This window comes from Neoarius graeffei, chromosome 1, assembly GCF_027579695.1.
Source record: "Neoarius graeffei isolate fNeoGra1 chromosome 1, fNeoGra1.pri, whole genome shotgun sequence".
In the NCBI taxonomy this organism is placed as follows: Eukaryota; Metazoa; Chordata; class Actinopteri; order Siluriformes; family Ariidae; genus Neoarius; species Neoarius graeffei.
Genome location: NC_083569.1, coordinates 28,576,203 through 28,592,694, shown reverse-complemented (window position 1 = coordinate 28,592,694; position 16,492 = coordinate 28,576,203). Strand labels below are relative to the sequence as shown.

General features: G+C 45.0%; 5 non-coding genes and 1 pseudogene across 5 annotated transcripts; 2 read left to right on the top strand and 4 right to left on the bottom strand.

Moving 5' to 3' along the window:
* Window positions 1-503: 503 nt before the first annotated feature.
* trnav-cac (transfer RNA valine (anticodon CAC)) lies at window positions 504-576 on the bottom strand. Its single transcript has one exon. It is a non-coding gene; the product is annotated as a tRNA-Val (tRNA).
* A 1,686-nt stretch (window positions 577-2,262) lies between these two features.
* On the bottom strand, window positions 2,263-2,335 carry trnav-cac (transfer RNA valine (anticodon CAC)). The gene has a single exon. It is a non-coding gene; the product is annotated as a tRNA-Val (tRNA).
* Window positions 2,336-4,021: 1,686 nt separating this feature from the next.
* trnav-cac (transfer RNA valine (anticodon CAC)) lies at window positions 4,022-4,094 on the bottom strand. Its single transcript has one exon. It is a non-coding gene; the product is annotated as a tRNA-Val (tRNA).
* A 2,520-nt stretch (window positions 4,095-6,614) lies between these two features.
* LOC132896920 (U1 spliceosomal RNA) lies at window positions 6,615-6,778 on the bottom strand. The gene has a single exon (XR_009656207.1). It is a non-coding gene; the product is annotated as a U1 spliceosomal RNA (small nuclear RNA).
* A 3,231-nt stretch (window positions 6,779-10,009) lies between these two features.
* LOC132896025 (U5 spliceosomal RNA) lies at window positions 10,010-10,121 on the top strand. Its single transcript, XR_009655911.1, has one exon. It is a non-coding gene; the product is annotated as a U5 spliceosomal RNA (small nuclear RNA).
* A 190-nt stretch (window positions 10,122-10,311) lies between these two features.
* LOC132898813 (U2 spliceosomal RNA) lies at window positions 10,312-10,489 on the top strand (annotated as a pseudogene).
* The last annotated feature ends 6,003 nt before the right edge of the window (window positions 10,490-16,492 follow it).

Below are 16,492 nucleotides of genomic sequence, written 5' to 3'. Positions count from 1 at the left end.
GCCTCAAGAAGAACACAGATCACGCTTAAGCGACTGTCACGAGGATAGGGGCACGGCCTTGGCGTCGTAGAGATGAGCTGGTGGTCGAGTGTGATGAGGATCAGCACTGAAAAGCGCTGCAACAACAACACGGGAAGAAATCAAATGCCTTGTCTGGACGGGCCAAGGCGGTGACTGAGGACTGTTCCTTCCGCTTTCCACGAGCGACGGAAGTAGTTGTTTGCAGGGTTGAATGACATCAGTTTGCCCGTGCGTACGTTCGACCCATGAAGCGGTGAACAACACGGGCTCCTGCGTGTTTTCCTTTCGTTGGCAACAAGCGACAGGTGTATATTTGTCCACAAACAGAGAACTGGAGAGTCACTGTGTAAGATTTGTTCAGCAAATGTGTCCATACCTTGGCTGGTGAAAAGCAAACACTTCCGTAGTTGGCACGGTCAGAGCAGAGATCACAGCTCAGCAGTCACTCAAAAAATAAATAAATAAATAAACCCACCCACCACTGTTTCTGCCCGGTTTCGAACCGGGGACCTTTCGTGTGTGAGATGAATGTGATAACCACTACACTACAGAAACCTCAGCGCTTGGACCGATCAGCTGTTGCCTGGCCCTCAAGTTCAGACGCAATGGCACTTAGGCATTTGTCCCCAGGCCAGGCACGCAGCGTTGGTGGTATAGTGGCTAGCATAGCTGCCTTCCAAGCAGTGGACCCAGGTTTGATTCCCGGCCAACGCACACCCTTTAACGCTTCGTTTCTCTGATGAAAGGCAGAGAGCGTGGCCAGGCCCCCGGGAGGAAACGGATCGGTTGCTCGTCACTGCCTTGCCAAGGAGGTGACTGAGGGCCGCTCCTTCTGCTTTCCGCTCGCGTTGCATGCAGTTGAATGGCATCGGTTTGCGCAAACCTGGGCGTGCTTCAAGGACACGGGCGCCTGTGTGCTTGTCTTTCGTTGGCGGCAAGCTGCTTCTTTGCATGTTTTCCACAAACGGAGGACTGCACAGTCACGGTTTGAGAGTCAATAAGCAAATGTGTCTGAATGTTGGCCGGCAAATACTCGTTGAGACATGATGAAGCATTCCAGAGTCAATGCCACTTTGCAGCGTTCTGATGCCGTGTGCAGCCCTGTTGACCTGACCTCACTCCGTAAACGAGCAAGGAAGTGGCATTTGAGAACACCACCTCCCCGTGACGAATTGCAATGTCCATGATTCCACAGTCAACAGAAATGTAGATCGTGCCCGATTTTGTTTTGAAAGCAGCCGTCACGGACCTTGATGGAAAACCAGAGAGGCAGGGAAACCGTGCAAACGAGGTTTTGTCCCGACGGTCGTCTGCACCTAGGAGAACATGACAACCACTAAGCTACAGAAAGCAATCCGGTCACGTTAAGTGTCTGTCTTTCTGGCTGTTTCGAGGGTACCTGATTTTAGCAAGGCGATAACTGGACGTTAAGGGAAGCAGAGCTCAAAAGGCAAAGCATGGCTCTGCCAGGTTCCTCAGGAGCGTCTATTCGCTTGTCAGGTGAAAGGGGAAACCACTGCACAGCAGAAAACACGCGAAGCTTTTTCAGCGTCTCGGTTTGGGACTGTTCCAAAAGGCACGGACAGAGCAGAGATGGCAGCTCGACATTTGTTCGCCGCCAAGTTCAAGAAAACGAGCACCGATTCCGCCCGGTTTCGAATCGGGGACCGTTCTCGTGTTAAGCGAACGTGGCAGCCGCTACAGCACAGAAACCACGCGTGTGTTAGCTCTTGCCTGGGCCTCAAGAAGAACACAGATCACGCTTAAGCGACTGTCACGAGGATAGGGGCACGGCCTTGGCGTCGTAGAGATGAGCTGGTGGTCGAGTGTGACGAGGATCAGCACTGAAAAGCGCTGCAACAACATCACGGGAAGAAATCAAATGCCTTGTCTGGACGGGCCAAGGCGGTGACTGAGGACTGTTCCTTCCGCTTTCCACGAGCGACGGAAGTAGTTGTTTGCAGTGTTGAATGACATCAGTTTGCCCGTGCGTACGTTCGACCCATGAAGCGGTGAACAACACGGGCTCCTGCGTGTTTTCCTTTCGTTGGCAACAAGCGACAGGTGTATATTTGTCCACAAACAGAGAACTGGAGAGTCACTGTGTAAGATTTGTTCAGCAAATGTGTCCATACCTTGGCTGGTGAAAAGCAAACACTTCCGTAGTTGGCACGGTCAGAGCAGAGATCACAGCTCAGCAGTCACTCAAAAAATAAATAAATAAATAAACCCACCCACCACTGTTTCTGCCCGGTTTCGAACCGGGGACCTTTCATGTGTGAGATGAATGTGATAACCACTACACTACAGAAACCTCAGCGCTTGGACCGATCAGCTGTTGCCTGGCCCTCAAGTTCAGACGCAATGGCACTTAGGCATTTGTCCCCAGGCCAGGCACGCAGCGTTGGTGGTATAGTGGCTAGCATAGCTGCCTTCCAAGTAGTGGACCCAGGTTTGATTCCCGGCCAACGCACACCCTTTAACGCTTCGTTTCTCTGATGAAAGGCAGAAAGCGTGGCCAGGCACCCGGGAGGAAACGGATCGGTTGCTCGTCACTGCCTTGCCAAGGAGGTGACTGAGGGCCGCTCCTTCTGCTTTCCGCTCGCGTTGCATGCAGTTGAATGGCATCGGTTTGCACAAACCTGGGCGTGCTTCAAGGACACGGGCGCCTGTGTGCTTGTCTTTCGTTGGCGGCAAGCTGCTTCTTTGCATGTTTTCCACAAACGGAGGACTGCACAGTCACGGTTTGAGAGTCAATAAGCAAATGTGTCTGAATGTTGGCCGGCAAATACTCGTTGAGACATGATGAAGCATTCCAGAGTCAATGCCACTTTGCAGCGTTCTGATGCCGTGTGCAGCCCTGTTGACCTGACCTCACTCCGTAAACGAGCAATGAAGTGGCATTTGAGAACACCACCTCCCCGTGACGAATTGCAATGTCCATGATTCCACAGTCAACAGAAATGTAGATCGTGCCCGATTTTGTTTTGAAAGCAGCCGTCACGGACCTTGATGGAAAACCAGAGAGGCAGGGAAACCGTGCAAACGAGGTTTTGTCCCGACGGTCGTCTGCACCTAGGAGAACATGACAACCACTAAGCTACAGAAAGCAATCCGGTCACGTTAAGGGTCTGTCTTTCTGGCTGTTTCGAGGGTACCTGATTTTAGCAAGGCGATAACTGGACGTTAAGGGAAGCAGAGCTCAAAAGGCAAAGCATGGCTCTGACAGGTTCCTCAGGAGCGTCTATTCGCTTGTCAGGTGAAAGGGGAAACCACTGCACAGCAGAAAACACGCGAAGCTTTTTCAGCGTCTCGGTTTGGGACTGTTCCAAAAGGCACGGACGGAGCAGAGATGGCAGCTCGACATTTGTTCGCCGCCAAGTTCAAGAAAACGAGCACCGATTCCGCCCGGTTTCGAATCGGGGACCGTTCTCGTGTTAAGCGAACGTGGCAGCCGCTACAGCACAGAAACCACGCGTGTGTTAGCTCTTGCCTGGGCCTCAAGAAGAACACAGATCACGCTTAAGCGACTGTCACGAGGATAGGGGCACGGCCTTGGCGTCGTAGAGATGAGCTGGTGGTCGAGTGTGACGAGGATCAGCACTGAAAAGCGCTGCAACAACATCACGGGAAGAAATCAAATGCCTTGTCTGGACGGGCCAAGGCGGTGACTGAGGACTGTTCCTTCCGCTTTCCACGAGCGACGGAAGTAGTTGTTTGCAGGGTTGAATGACATCAGTTTGCCCGTGCGTACGTTCGACCCATGAAGCGGTGAACAACACGGGCTCCTGCGTGTTTTCCTTTCGTTGGCAACAAGCGACAGGTGTATATTTGTCCACAAACAGAGAACTGGAGAGTCACTGTGTAAGATTTGTTCAGCAAATGTGTCCATACCTTGGCTGGTGAAAAGCAAACACTTCCGTAGTTGGCACGGTCAGAGCAGAGATCACAGCTCAGCAGTCACTCAAAAAATAAATAAATAAATAAACCCACCCACCACTGTTTCTGCCCGGTTTCGAACCGGGGACCTTTCGTGTGTGAGACGAACGTGATAACCACTACACTACAGAAACCTCAGCGCTTGGACCGATCAGCTGTTGCCTGGCCCTCAAGTTCAGAAGCAATGGCACTTAGGCATTTGTCCCCAGGCCAGGCACGCAGCGTTGGTGGTATAGTGGCTAGCATAGCTGCCTTCCAAGCAGTTAACCCAGGTTTGATTCCCGGCCAACGCACACCCTTTAACGCTTCGTTTCTCTGATGAAAGGCAGAGAGCGTGGCCAGGCACCCGGGAGGAAACGGATCGGTTGCTCGTCACTGCCTTGCCAAGGAGGTGACTGAGGGCCGCTCCTTCTGCTTTCCGCTCGCGTTGCATGCAGTTGAATGGCATCGGTTTGCGCAAACCTGGGCGTGCTTCAAGGACACGGGCGCCTGCGTGCTTGTCTTTCGTTGGCGGCAAGCTGCTTCTTTGCATGTTTTCCACAAACGGAGGACTGCACAGTCACGGTTTGAGAGTCAATAAGCAAATGTGTCTGAATGTTGGCCGGCAAATACTCGTTGAGACATGATGAAGCATTCCAGAGTCAATGCCACTTTGCAGCGTTCTGATGCCGTGTGCAGCCCTGTTGACCTGACCTCACTCCGTAAACGAGCAACGAAGTGGCATTTGAGAACACCACCTCCCCGTGACGAATTGCAATGTCCATGATTCCACAGTCAACAGAAATGTAGATCGTGCCCGATTTTGTTTTGAAAGCAGCCGTCACGGACCTTGATGGAAAACCAGAGAGGCAGGGAAACCGTGCAAACGAGGTTTTGTCCCGACGGTCGTCTGCACCTAGGAGAACATGACAACCACTAAGCTACAGAAAGCAATCCGGTCACGTTAAGGGTCTGTCTTTCTGGCTGTTTCGAGGGTACCTGATTTTAGCAAGGCGATAACTGGACGTTAAGGGAAGCAGAGCTCAAAAGGCAAAGCATGGCTCTGCCAGGTTCCTCAGGAGCGTCTATTCGCTTGTCAGGTGAAAGGGGAAACCACTGCACAGCAGAAAACACGCGAAGCTTTTTCAGCGTCTCGGTTTGGGACTGTTCCAAAAGGCACGGACGGAGTAGAGATGGCAGCTCGACATTTGTTCGCCGCCAAGTTCAAGAAAATGAGCACCGATTCCGCCCGGTTTCGAATCGGGGACCGTTCTCGTGTTAAGCGAACGTAGCAGCCACTACAGAAGAAAGCAAATATCTGCTATGTCTGCAAATCTTATGAAGACAAGGAGGCTTAGGGACCAAAGCGCAGCGTGTGAAGAAAATGTACCTGGCTCCGCATGTTGCTGGTGTTTTCATTCTGCTCGCACGGCTTTCTGACCACCAGGGAAGAAATAACAGAACAAAGCTTGCGGGCAAGCAATGTGATCCACCATCTCTGGACTACTGTTTACTTCTGCTGTGCACTGTGCAATGCCTTCTGTCGATGACGCATTCTTTATGACAAATTTCTGCTGAAAACTCATGGAGACCCTTGCTCATGCCAACATTCCCAGAAGCCTGACAGAAACCCATTCAAGAACACGTTCCCTGGTGGTTGGAAATCTGTGCGACCAGAGTGAAAATAACAGCAACATGCGGAGCCAGCTACATTTTCTCCACATGCTGCGTTTTGGTGCCTGAGCCCACTTGTCTTCATTAGACTTCAAGCACATCGTGCAACCTGCACTCCAGCACACAACATCAGGGGAGGCAAAAGAAGGAAGGAAGGAAATAAATAAATAAATAAATAAATAAATAAATAGGCAGCACGGTGGTGTAGTGGTTAGCACAGTCGCCTCACGGCAAGAAGTTTCTGGGTTTGAACCCGGCGGCCAGCAGGGGCCTTTCTGTGTGGAGTTTGCATGTTCTCCCTGTGTCTGCGTGGGTTTCCTCTGGGTGCTCTGGTTTCCCCCACAGTCCAAAGACATGCAGTTAGGTTGAAGTGGGCTGGCCTTGGGCTGGGGTGCCCTTGAGCAAGGTACCGAGCCCCTGACTGCTCCCCGGGCACTCTGGGCTGCCCACTGCTCTGGGTGTGTGTGTGTTTGTTCACTGCTTCAGATGGGTTAAATGCAGAGGATGAATTTCACTGTGCTTGAAGTGTGCATGTGACGAATAAAGATTGATAGATAAGCCACCAGCTCTATTTTTGACTCTGTCAGGGTTATGGAAAAGAGGAGAGAGCAGGAACGCATTCCCCCACTTTCAGAAATTATACAGTTGATATTCCTGCATTTGAGAAATTCACAAAGATCTGCACAACCCCAGTGAAATTCCCTCCATCCACGGTGCATCCTCAACAACCATTTCCTGCTCAAAACCCGTGGAAACCCTAGCTGGGTACTGAGGATAAAAAAAAGCCTGAACAAAACCTGTTTCCTAGTGTTCAGAAACCCAGCAATACACAGAACCAGAGAGATTTTTTCCACACATTAACCTTAAGAGCACAGCCCTCCTTGCTTCTCAAAAACTTCAAGCAGCCAGTAGCTCTTGATATAAAACACCTGAACACTAAAAAAAAGAAAAACTTCAAAAAGACAAACAGCTCTATCTTTGATTCCAACAGATTTATGCAAAAGAGGAGAGCACAAACACAGTCCCCCACTATCAGAAATTATGCAGTTGAGGTTTCTGTATTTGAGAAATTCATAAAGGTTAGCACAGCCTGAGTGCAATGGCTAGGCCTTACTTTGTGCAAACCACATTTTTGATCATGATATTGTCCCTGCCAGATAAATATAAGATTCTTTACCTGGCTGAGATGTAACCCTGCAAGGGTGTAGGCTGCTCCATGAGGGCAGGCAAAGCTTCCGAGCAGGGTTTTGCATAATTTTTGGCCCCCCCTCTTCCAAGTCATCACAAGACACTGGTGGTGATTTCATGTGCGCTCCCTCTACTGGTCAGACAAGATATGGACCCGACAAGACTTTGCACCGACCTACACGTAGCCCTTTTCCACCAACAGGGAACGGGTTCCCTTCTGGTTCACGCACCAAAGTTTGATCCGTTCGGAGCATTTTGGCCAAAAACCCATTGGTTCAGACAGTGGTTAAATTACCTTTTGTAAGGAGGAGGAGCCCTTACACTCACAGTGGTCAATATCTCTCAAAACATTTTTATTTATCACACCATTGGTTTAATACATATTTTATCAACTTATGGCCTACTTATTTATATCTCACATCAGTGAACATATTGGTAACTTATTAAGCCTATGTTTCACCATCAATCTACACTGTAATTTGTAAAACTTATTCACAATATGCACCACCAATTCACATATTAGCAATAGTTATTTACATCTCATCAAACTACACTATTATTTGCATTACTTGTTTACATCTCACACCATCAATTCACATATTAACAATAGTTCTTTACATTTCACACCATAAATCTACATCAATCAAATCAATTGTTTGCTAAGCTTACTTACATGTCACAACGTCAAACCACATATCAGCAATAGCCAGTCATTAGTCAAGTCAAGTCAACTTTATTGTCAAATATGCTATACATGCTCGACATACAGCACAGATGAAATATCAGTCCTCTCTGACCCACGGTGAAACTGGCAATGCAATAAATAAAAATAGAATAATTGAAAAAAAAACAATATAAACAGTATAAACACTCTAGATAGGAACTAGACATAGACTAAACACTCAAACAGTATAAACAGTATAAATAAACAGTATAAACACTAGATAAGAACAAGACAGACTAAACACTCAAACAGACAATATAAACAGTATAAACACTCTAGAAATGAACTAGACTAAACACTCATACACACACACACACACACACACACACACACATAAATTGGTACAAATAACCAAACAGTCAAGGGCACTTGAGGTATAGCAGGTAAACATGAAACATGAAATAAGCAGTATAAACAAACTAGCAGCTGTTAAGGTGAGGTAGTGCGGAATAGTGCAAATGAGTGAGGTAAAGTGAGATGTGCGGTCCCTGAGTTCAGTGTGTTAATGAACGATGAGATGTATGTGTGTGTGTGTGTGTGTTGGGGGGGGACTGTGAGGATGACATATCAGATGCTGAAGGGGGGTGTGCGAGCAGAATCTGTGGCAGGGGGCAGAGGGGGGAGGAGGGGCAGAACAGGGAGGGAGTTGAGCCTCCTGACTGCCTGGTGAAAGAAACTGTTCTTGAGCATGCTGGTTTTGGCCCGGAGACTCCGCAGTCTCCTCCCCGACGGCAGCAGGCTGAAGAGGCTGTGAGATGGGTGGGGTCACCTGCAATCCTGATGGCTTTGTGGGTGAGGCGGGAGTTATATATATCCATAAGAGAAGGGAGAGAGACACCAATGATCCTCTCAGCTGCTCTCACGATGCGCTGCAGAGTCTTGCAGCAGGACACAGTGCAGGCGCCATACCACACGGTGATGCAGCTGGTCAGGATGTTCTCGATGGTGCCTCTTTAGAATGTGTGCATGATGGGGGCCGGGACTCTTGCTCTCCTCAGTTTGCGGAGGAAGTCCAGATGCTGTTGGGCTTTTTTGGCCAGTGATGCGGTGTTGTTGTTCCAGGACAGGTCTTCAGAGATGTGCACACCCAGAAACTTGGTGCTGCTCACCCTCTCCACTGCAGCACCGTTGATAGATAGTGGAGCATGCTGGGTGTGCTCTCTCCTGAAGTCCATAACAATCTCCTTCGTCTTCTCCACGTTCAGACGGAGATTGTTGTCCTTGCACCACATTACAATTTAATTTACAACTTTCCAAATAAGACTTAGATCAAGTTTCTCCTGCCTTTCGTGTCTCTGTCTACATGCTCCTGGGGAGACTCCCAGAGCGTCCGGGAGACTAGGGATGTCTGAATAATTTAATTTTGTTATTTTGTCTAGTCTTAGTACCCCACAGCAACCTTATAACTTTGGCCGACCAAAGCAACATTGGATTGGGGGTCGAGCGTGCGATCCAATGGAAAAGTCCAGGCTGCCAGTTCTCACTATCACGAGGGAGGTTTGCTAATGCTCCATGCGCAAAGGTATGTTAGCGGGCATCCATTAAATTAGCTAACTCAATTTTCTGACATTTACCTAAAAGCTAAAAACACAGAAAACTTTTTTTTTGTCTGATTTTTACTAGACTTAGAAATAGAATATTATTAGAACATCATCAGAGGGTCTACCATTGGCAATTTATAATAGTCATAATTGACATTAACATTGACTTTAGGCATATTAAAGTATGGTCTATAGTCACTGGATTTATCTAGATCTGTTACTATTAATAAGATTTAATTGACACAAAACGTGATTATTCATATATACATGCTCAAGGGCACTTCCACCCAACATTAACCAAACTACAGTACATGTCTTTGAACTGTGGGGTTAACCAGAGCTGACACAGGGAGAACACACAAACTCCACACAGAAAGGCCCCCGCCAGCCGCTGGGCTCAAACCCAGAACCTTCTTGCTGTGAGGCGACAGTGTGAACCACTCCACCCCCCTGCTGCACAAGTTAATGAATGTTTAAAGTCTCCTCGTCGGGGAATCGAACCCCGGTCTTCCGCGTGACAAGCGGAGATACTGTCCACTATACTAATTAGGATGATGCAATAGCCCTCATTTATCAATAAAAAATGTGGTATGGAAAGCACTTACTGCTGGGGTCAACAGCGTTCCTGTCAATAATCAAACTCCAGCTGATGTTTTCATATTTAATTTATAGGCCTACATCCGTGATATTGGACAGATCACACAGCACTCAACTGTTCCTTTTCAAAATTCAACACCCCCCACCCCGCTTACTTATCTATCTATCTATCGATCGATCGATCGATCTTTCTTTCAAAAAAGCTCGTTGGTCAGACATTTCTCTGCCTGTGTGCAATGGTTAATAAAGCTGTAAAGGTGTAAGAGATTGGCCCAGGCCACCTTACCCTATACCAGCTTTCTGCACCTCCAATCCAGTGTCACTAACCTGATCCAGTGTTAAGTGCAGTTCAGGTTTCTCTTTATTGACGCATAAATCTTTCGCCTTTTACTAAAGATTTCCATGGAGAGAAATGTTAATGAGTTCAGTATATTTTTGTCGGCTTTGCTCTGGTGGCGCTGAACGTTTTTAGTCAACAAATGTTAGAACTATTGATCTTTTTGCATAAAAGCATCTCCTACACGCCTCAAAAGCCGATGTCTCTCTTCAAAAGGATCAAGCTGTTGGGGGCGGAGTCTAGCTGTGTTTACCTTTCTGGATTTTAATATGTGGAAGTGGTATATTTAAAGCTATTCACTGAAGTAGTTTATCATTTTTCTGCATTTTAACCAGTTTCAAGTGTAATATTTATTCTAATCAATTTGATATCTGGTTTGTTCTCTTAACAAGACCGTTATATCAAGCAGATTTTTTTGGAACAAGGAGTGGGGATAGGGGTTTGCTCTTTCGGCTTCATGTACTAACCTGATGTTGTAGTACCTCTATCTTTGTTCTAGAAAAAGTTTATTTTTTCTTATTTGATAAATGGGCTTTTTAGAGTAGAGAATAAAAATAGTAGTTTGGTCCTTTTATTCTATGCTCTCATGTGGTATTATAGTAGATTTAGGAATGGTTACCTTATTTTAAAAGAGAAATAAATAATATATTTGTTTTGCCTGCCCTAACTTTTTCCCTATTTTCTGGTTTTCTCCAACAACACAGGTGTAGAATTGGGTGTGGGCGGTATGGGAGAGAAATGTTAACGAGTTGAACGTATTTTTGTAGGCTTTGCTCTGGCAGAGCTGAATATTTTTGGTTATCAAGTGTTAGAACTATTTATCTTTTTGCATGGAAGCATCCCCACATACACTCTACAAGGCGATGTCTCTCTTCAAAAGGATCCAGCTGTTGGAGGCGGAGTCTAGCTGTGTTTACCTTTCTGGATTTTACAGTTTTTTTCAGTTGCTAACAAGCGTTCGTCCACTCATTTGGCACATTTTCAAAACTCTTCACACAATCACCACACCACCACACTTTTGTGGCCATACCATTCAGACGTTTCATGACATTTTCACACAATTTGCAGTCAGTAAACACATTTCCTCATTGCTTACATTTTCATAACAGACAAGATATGCCTCTTAACAAAATGATAGACTATTTTTGTATTATTTACAATTGTTAACACACAACTTCCCAAAATAGCAAAAACAATATTCCAAACTATACATACAGCATAAATACACTTCCCTCAGCAATGATATCAGTTCAAAAACTATATATCTCAGCTGATTGACTAATATGTAATTGAATAATTGACAGCAGATATTTATTGGGTAAATTGGACCAACCACAGCTGATCATAGTATGGCTCAAATGTAGACACTTACAAAAGGAGGCCTTTGTGGAGTAATGCTTGTAAAGGAGTAAGCAGAAAGAGAATGTCTGGACGAGGAAGACTAAGAGTGAGGGGCCAAGGGAGAGGTGCAGGCCCAGGAAGGGATGCAGGAAGAGGGGTAGCTGCAGGAAGAAGGGCAGATGTTGCAAGAAGAGGTGCCGGTGCAGTGAGAGGTGCAGCCCCGGTAATAGGTGTGGGCCCAGTAAGAGGAGCAGGCCAGAGGAGAGGGCATGGTAGAGGGGTCAGGATGCGTGGTGGAGGCATTAGAAGAGCTGCACGAATGGTGGTGACTGATGAAATCCGTGCCACTGTCATTGACCATGTGGTAAATCATGGTCTGTCCCTAAGAGAGGCAGGTGAAAGGGTGCAGCCCAATGTGCCAAGGTCAACAGTTGCCAGTATTGTTCGCATATTTCAACAAACCAACAGGTACGTATTTACATGGATTGTGTCTATTTTCATTGGTAAATTACTGTATACAGTAAGTATTTGTGGTAATTTTGTGTTTTTGCATACTGTATTTTCCGTTTACTGTATTTTACTGGAAAGGATGGAACGCCTTCCTCGCTCTGGGGGAAGAGGAAGGCTCCTGAACAATGACCAAGAGCTGGCCATTGTGGCAATGGTTGTTGCAAACAACGAAATCAGACTGCGCGAAATTCAGGCCAGAATTGTTGACGAAAATGAAGTGTTTGAGAACATCAACAGCATCAGTCTCACTACCATTGCACGCACACTATCAAAACACAGAGTGCGAATGAAGCAGCTCTACACTGTACCGTTCGATCGGAACAGTGATCGAGTGAAGGATCTACGAAGGCTGTATGTGCAGGTATACTGTATTTTCAATTCTATATTCAATTCTGTTTGCTGACCACTACTGTAATCATTACAATACAGTATGGCATACAGTAATACTGTAATTTGACTTATGTAAATGAACTTTGTTTCAGAGAGTCATGAAATTGGAGGCCAACCAGGTCCCTCACGAATTTATCTTCATCGATGAGGCTGGCTTCAATGTGTCAAAAAGGCGTCGTCGCGGAAGAAATGTAATAGGAAAAAGGGCTACAGTTGATGTACCAGGGCAGAGGGGTGCCAACATCACTATGTGCGCAGCAATAGCATATACAGGCTTACTTCTGCACAGGTCTCAGGTCAGGCCTTACAACACAGAGCGCCTCATTGCATTCATGAATGACCTTCACCAGCAACTGGTTCCAAAACAATATGATGAGGGTGACAACATCAGCACCTTCGTGATCACGTGGGATAACGTTGCTTTCCACCACTCACAGGCAGTGACGGCATGGTTCAGGGACCACCAAAGATTTGTACGCCTCTTCCTTCCACCATATTCACCATTCCTAAATCCGATAGAGGAATTCTTCTCGGCATGGAGGTGGAATGTGTATGACCATCGGCCACATGATCAAATGACCCTCCTGGATGCCATGGATGCTGGCTGTAGGGACATAACAGCGGAAGACTGCCAAGGCTGGATCCGGCACTCAAAGCGTTTTTACCCTAGGTGTATTGCCTTGGAAGACATAAGATGTGATGTAGATGAAAACATGTGGCCAAACCCAGATGATAGAAGAGATTAGAGACGGATTTTTTTGCTGTATTGTTTGATTGTTTCTCTGCTTTACGTATCTGGGCATTTTTATTTGGAAGTATTGATCTTTTGTGTTATTTTTTTTGTTTTGTTTTTTTCTGTTCTGTCACAGTATTTCAAATGTACCTACTGAAGTAGGTACTGTAAACAGTAAAGGAAAAAAATCTATTTGCTTTTTACTGAAATTCTTTTGAATGTGACTATTACATGTCAACATACAAGATATTTGGGGTAAAACAGTGGATTGCATTTTTGCATGCAAATACAGTACATTTACGTAAAACTGAAACAGAAAAGTCTATGCACTTTTTGTAATGTCAACAATATCCAGTATTTTGAAACCTGGTGTACTTTGATAGACTCCATGTAACTTGTGAAGTGAAGACAAATGTTATTGTTTGACATAAGTATTTAATTTTGAGTCAGAATTCTTGTGTTTTGGGGAAGTTAGTATGTACAGAAAAAGATTTGCTCTATTTTGAAAAGAATCTTTGGTATATATTTAACAGTATGTGCTTTTGAGAAGAAAATTAACCATTTGGCCAATTGTGTGCCGTAGGTGTCAGTCTGTGTTAAGAGTTTAGAAAAAGTATCATAAGTATGGGTAAACGCTTGTTAGCAATTGAAAAAAAACTGTAATATGTAGAAGTGGTATATTTAAAACCATTGACTGCAGTAAATTATTGCTTTTCGGCCTTTGGGTTAAGCGCAAGCGTGTTATCTATTATTAATCTGATATGTTCTGTAAATGAAAACAACTTTTTTTCTTCCACTGCTGTAAGGAACATTGAAAAATATTTTTTATCTATCAAATTGCTCAGATTTTCAACAGATGTTCCTGGACCCGGGATTTGTTCTGCTAAGATTGGTCCTACGTTTACAAAGTAATGGTTGAAACTATTAATTACCACATCCATATTATATTCATCTTTGTCATTATTAAGAAAGTACCTTAGATAATTTAAAGGTCTTGACCCATTTTTTATAATACTGTTCAAAGTGCTCCAAATTACTTTGAGATTATTTCTGTTATCGTTTAATAATTTCTTATAATATTCTTTCTTAGCAGCCCTTATAATATTAATTTATTTTTATATTTTTTATATCTATCCTCTGCCTCTTTAGTTTTCTGCTTTATGAACTCTCTATACAATGTATTTTTTCTTTTTACAGGCATTTTGTAAACCCCTTGTAATCCATGGACATACTGTATGTTTGACTTTTTACTTTATTGAACAATTGGACAATTTTTATTATATAATGATATAAATATCCTCAAGAATTCCTCATATGCTTTATTTATGTCTTTTAGTCGGTATATTTCATCCCAATTTTGTGCCAGCAAGTCATTTCTAAAAGTGTTAATTGATTCCTCTGATCTAAGTCGTCTGAAAAGTTTTGTGTTTTCTGGTTTATTATTCCCAAATTTTGTTTCATAAACTGAGAAAACTGGTAAATGATCACCGATATGATTTATCAATAGTCCACTTACTAAATTGTCATTAAAACTGTGAGTGAATATATTGTCAATGAGGGTGGCTCCGTGTGAGGTGATTCTGCTGGGTCGAGTAATTTTCGGGAAAAAGGCCATACTGTACATTGTGTTGATAAAATTGTCTGTCATTTTGTGTTTATTTGGATTGAGCAGGTGAATATTGAAGTCTCCACATATGAAAACTGTTTTGTGACTCACTTTTGAAAACATTTCCTCTATCCAGTTATTGAAGACCTCAATACTAGAATCTGGAGCTCTATATATACAACTAACAATTACATTTTTATGTTTCTGTCTGCAAATTTCAACTGTTATGCATTCCAGTGTGTTGTCAATTACTGTTGATATACTTTCCATCACACTGAATTTCAAGTCCCTATCCACAAATATGGCCATGCCCTCTCCACTCTTGTTTTGTCTATTTATGTAGTTGAATTCATAGCCCTCCAGCTCAAAGTCCGTGCCTTTGACGTTATGTATTCAAGTTTCAGATATTGCTACGATGCTGAACAGATGCTAAAAGTGATGTAGATATTCCTTGATGAGATTGAAATTTGCATACATGCTTCTGCTATTGAAGTGGATAATTGAGAGTTTGCCATCAGCTTTAATGCTCCGATTTAACTGTTCATCAGTGTAATAACAGCAGTTGTTGTTAATGGCAGAGAAGAAATTATTGTCCCGGTCTATATCATATTCCAAATCCTGTGATTTGTGATCAGTGTACACAAATGATTGTAGTTCCAGTAAATCCTGTTCCGTAATCCTCTGAGATGTGTGGCTTATGGTCCCGCTCATGATGGTCACTGATACTTTTCCAGGTCCTCGATATTTTTAACAACCAATACTTTGGCCTCCTCAGGTGTACCATTTAGCTTAATAAACACCCTGCAGTTTGTCATCCAAGTATTCTGAATTTTCCTCTGTTTCTTTAAGGCATGTGCATTTCTGGCTATATCTGCATTTTGTTTGGTCAGATGCTCATTTACGGGCGGCACGGTGGTGTAGTGGTTAGCGCTGTCGCCTCACAGCAAGAAGGTCCTGGGTTCGAGCCCCGGGGCCGGCGAGGGCCTTTCTGTGTGGAGTTTGCATGTTCTCCCCGTGTCCGCGTGGGTTTCCTCCGGGTGCTCCGGTTTCCCCCACAGTCCAAAGACATGCAGGTTAGGTTAACTGGTGACTCTAAATTGACCGTAGGTGTGAGTGTGAATGGTTGTCTGTGTCTATGTGTCAGCCCTGTGATGACCTGGCGACTTGTCCAGGGTGTACCCCGCCTTTCGCCCGTAGTCAGCTGGGATAGGCTCCAGCTCGCCTGCGACCCTGTAGAAGGATAAAGCGGCTAGAGATAATGAGATGAGATGAGATGCTCGTTTATGTAGACCCTGGATCCCTTTAGCTTGTATGCTTGCTTTAATAGTGCAGTCTTATGTTTCCTGTTGACAAACCTCATGATGATGGTCTGCTTGTCGCTGGTGTTCCTCCTTGGTAGCGGGTGGCAAGCCTCAATGTTATCGCAGTCCAGGTGAATTCCCTCGGACTGCAGGAAAGCAGATACCTGTTGCTCCATGGAGCTCACATCCAGCTCTCTGGGCTCCCCCCGCTGATAGCTTTAATCAGTGGGGGGGGAGCCTGGGGAGCTGGATGATAGATATTTGGGCTCCGTGGAGCCCGGGGAGCTTTGATAAATATTTGGGTTTAATCCAAACAGTGGCTGTTTTCACAGATGTGCTGCTTTGAATGTGGCAAAAGAAATTTGATCTTGACTTGGCTGAAAGTGCAGATGATTCAGATGGTTTGCAAAATGACAAGAAAGTTTTTCTCTGTAAAATGCAAACAAGGCAGCAGTTGGTGTTTTGGAGAATGCAAGCAGTGGTTCCACTACCGCTTACCTGCAAAGCAAGTGCTCTACCACTTGAGCTAATTCCCCTGCTGTGTTTAAGGGTTTGTCCAACTAACAACCACAAGCCCCCCAACACTGCCCTTCCTGGCCTGCTCGTTGCTC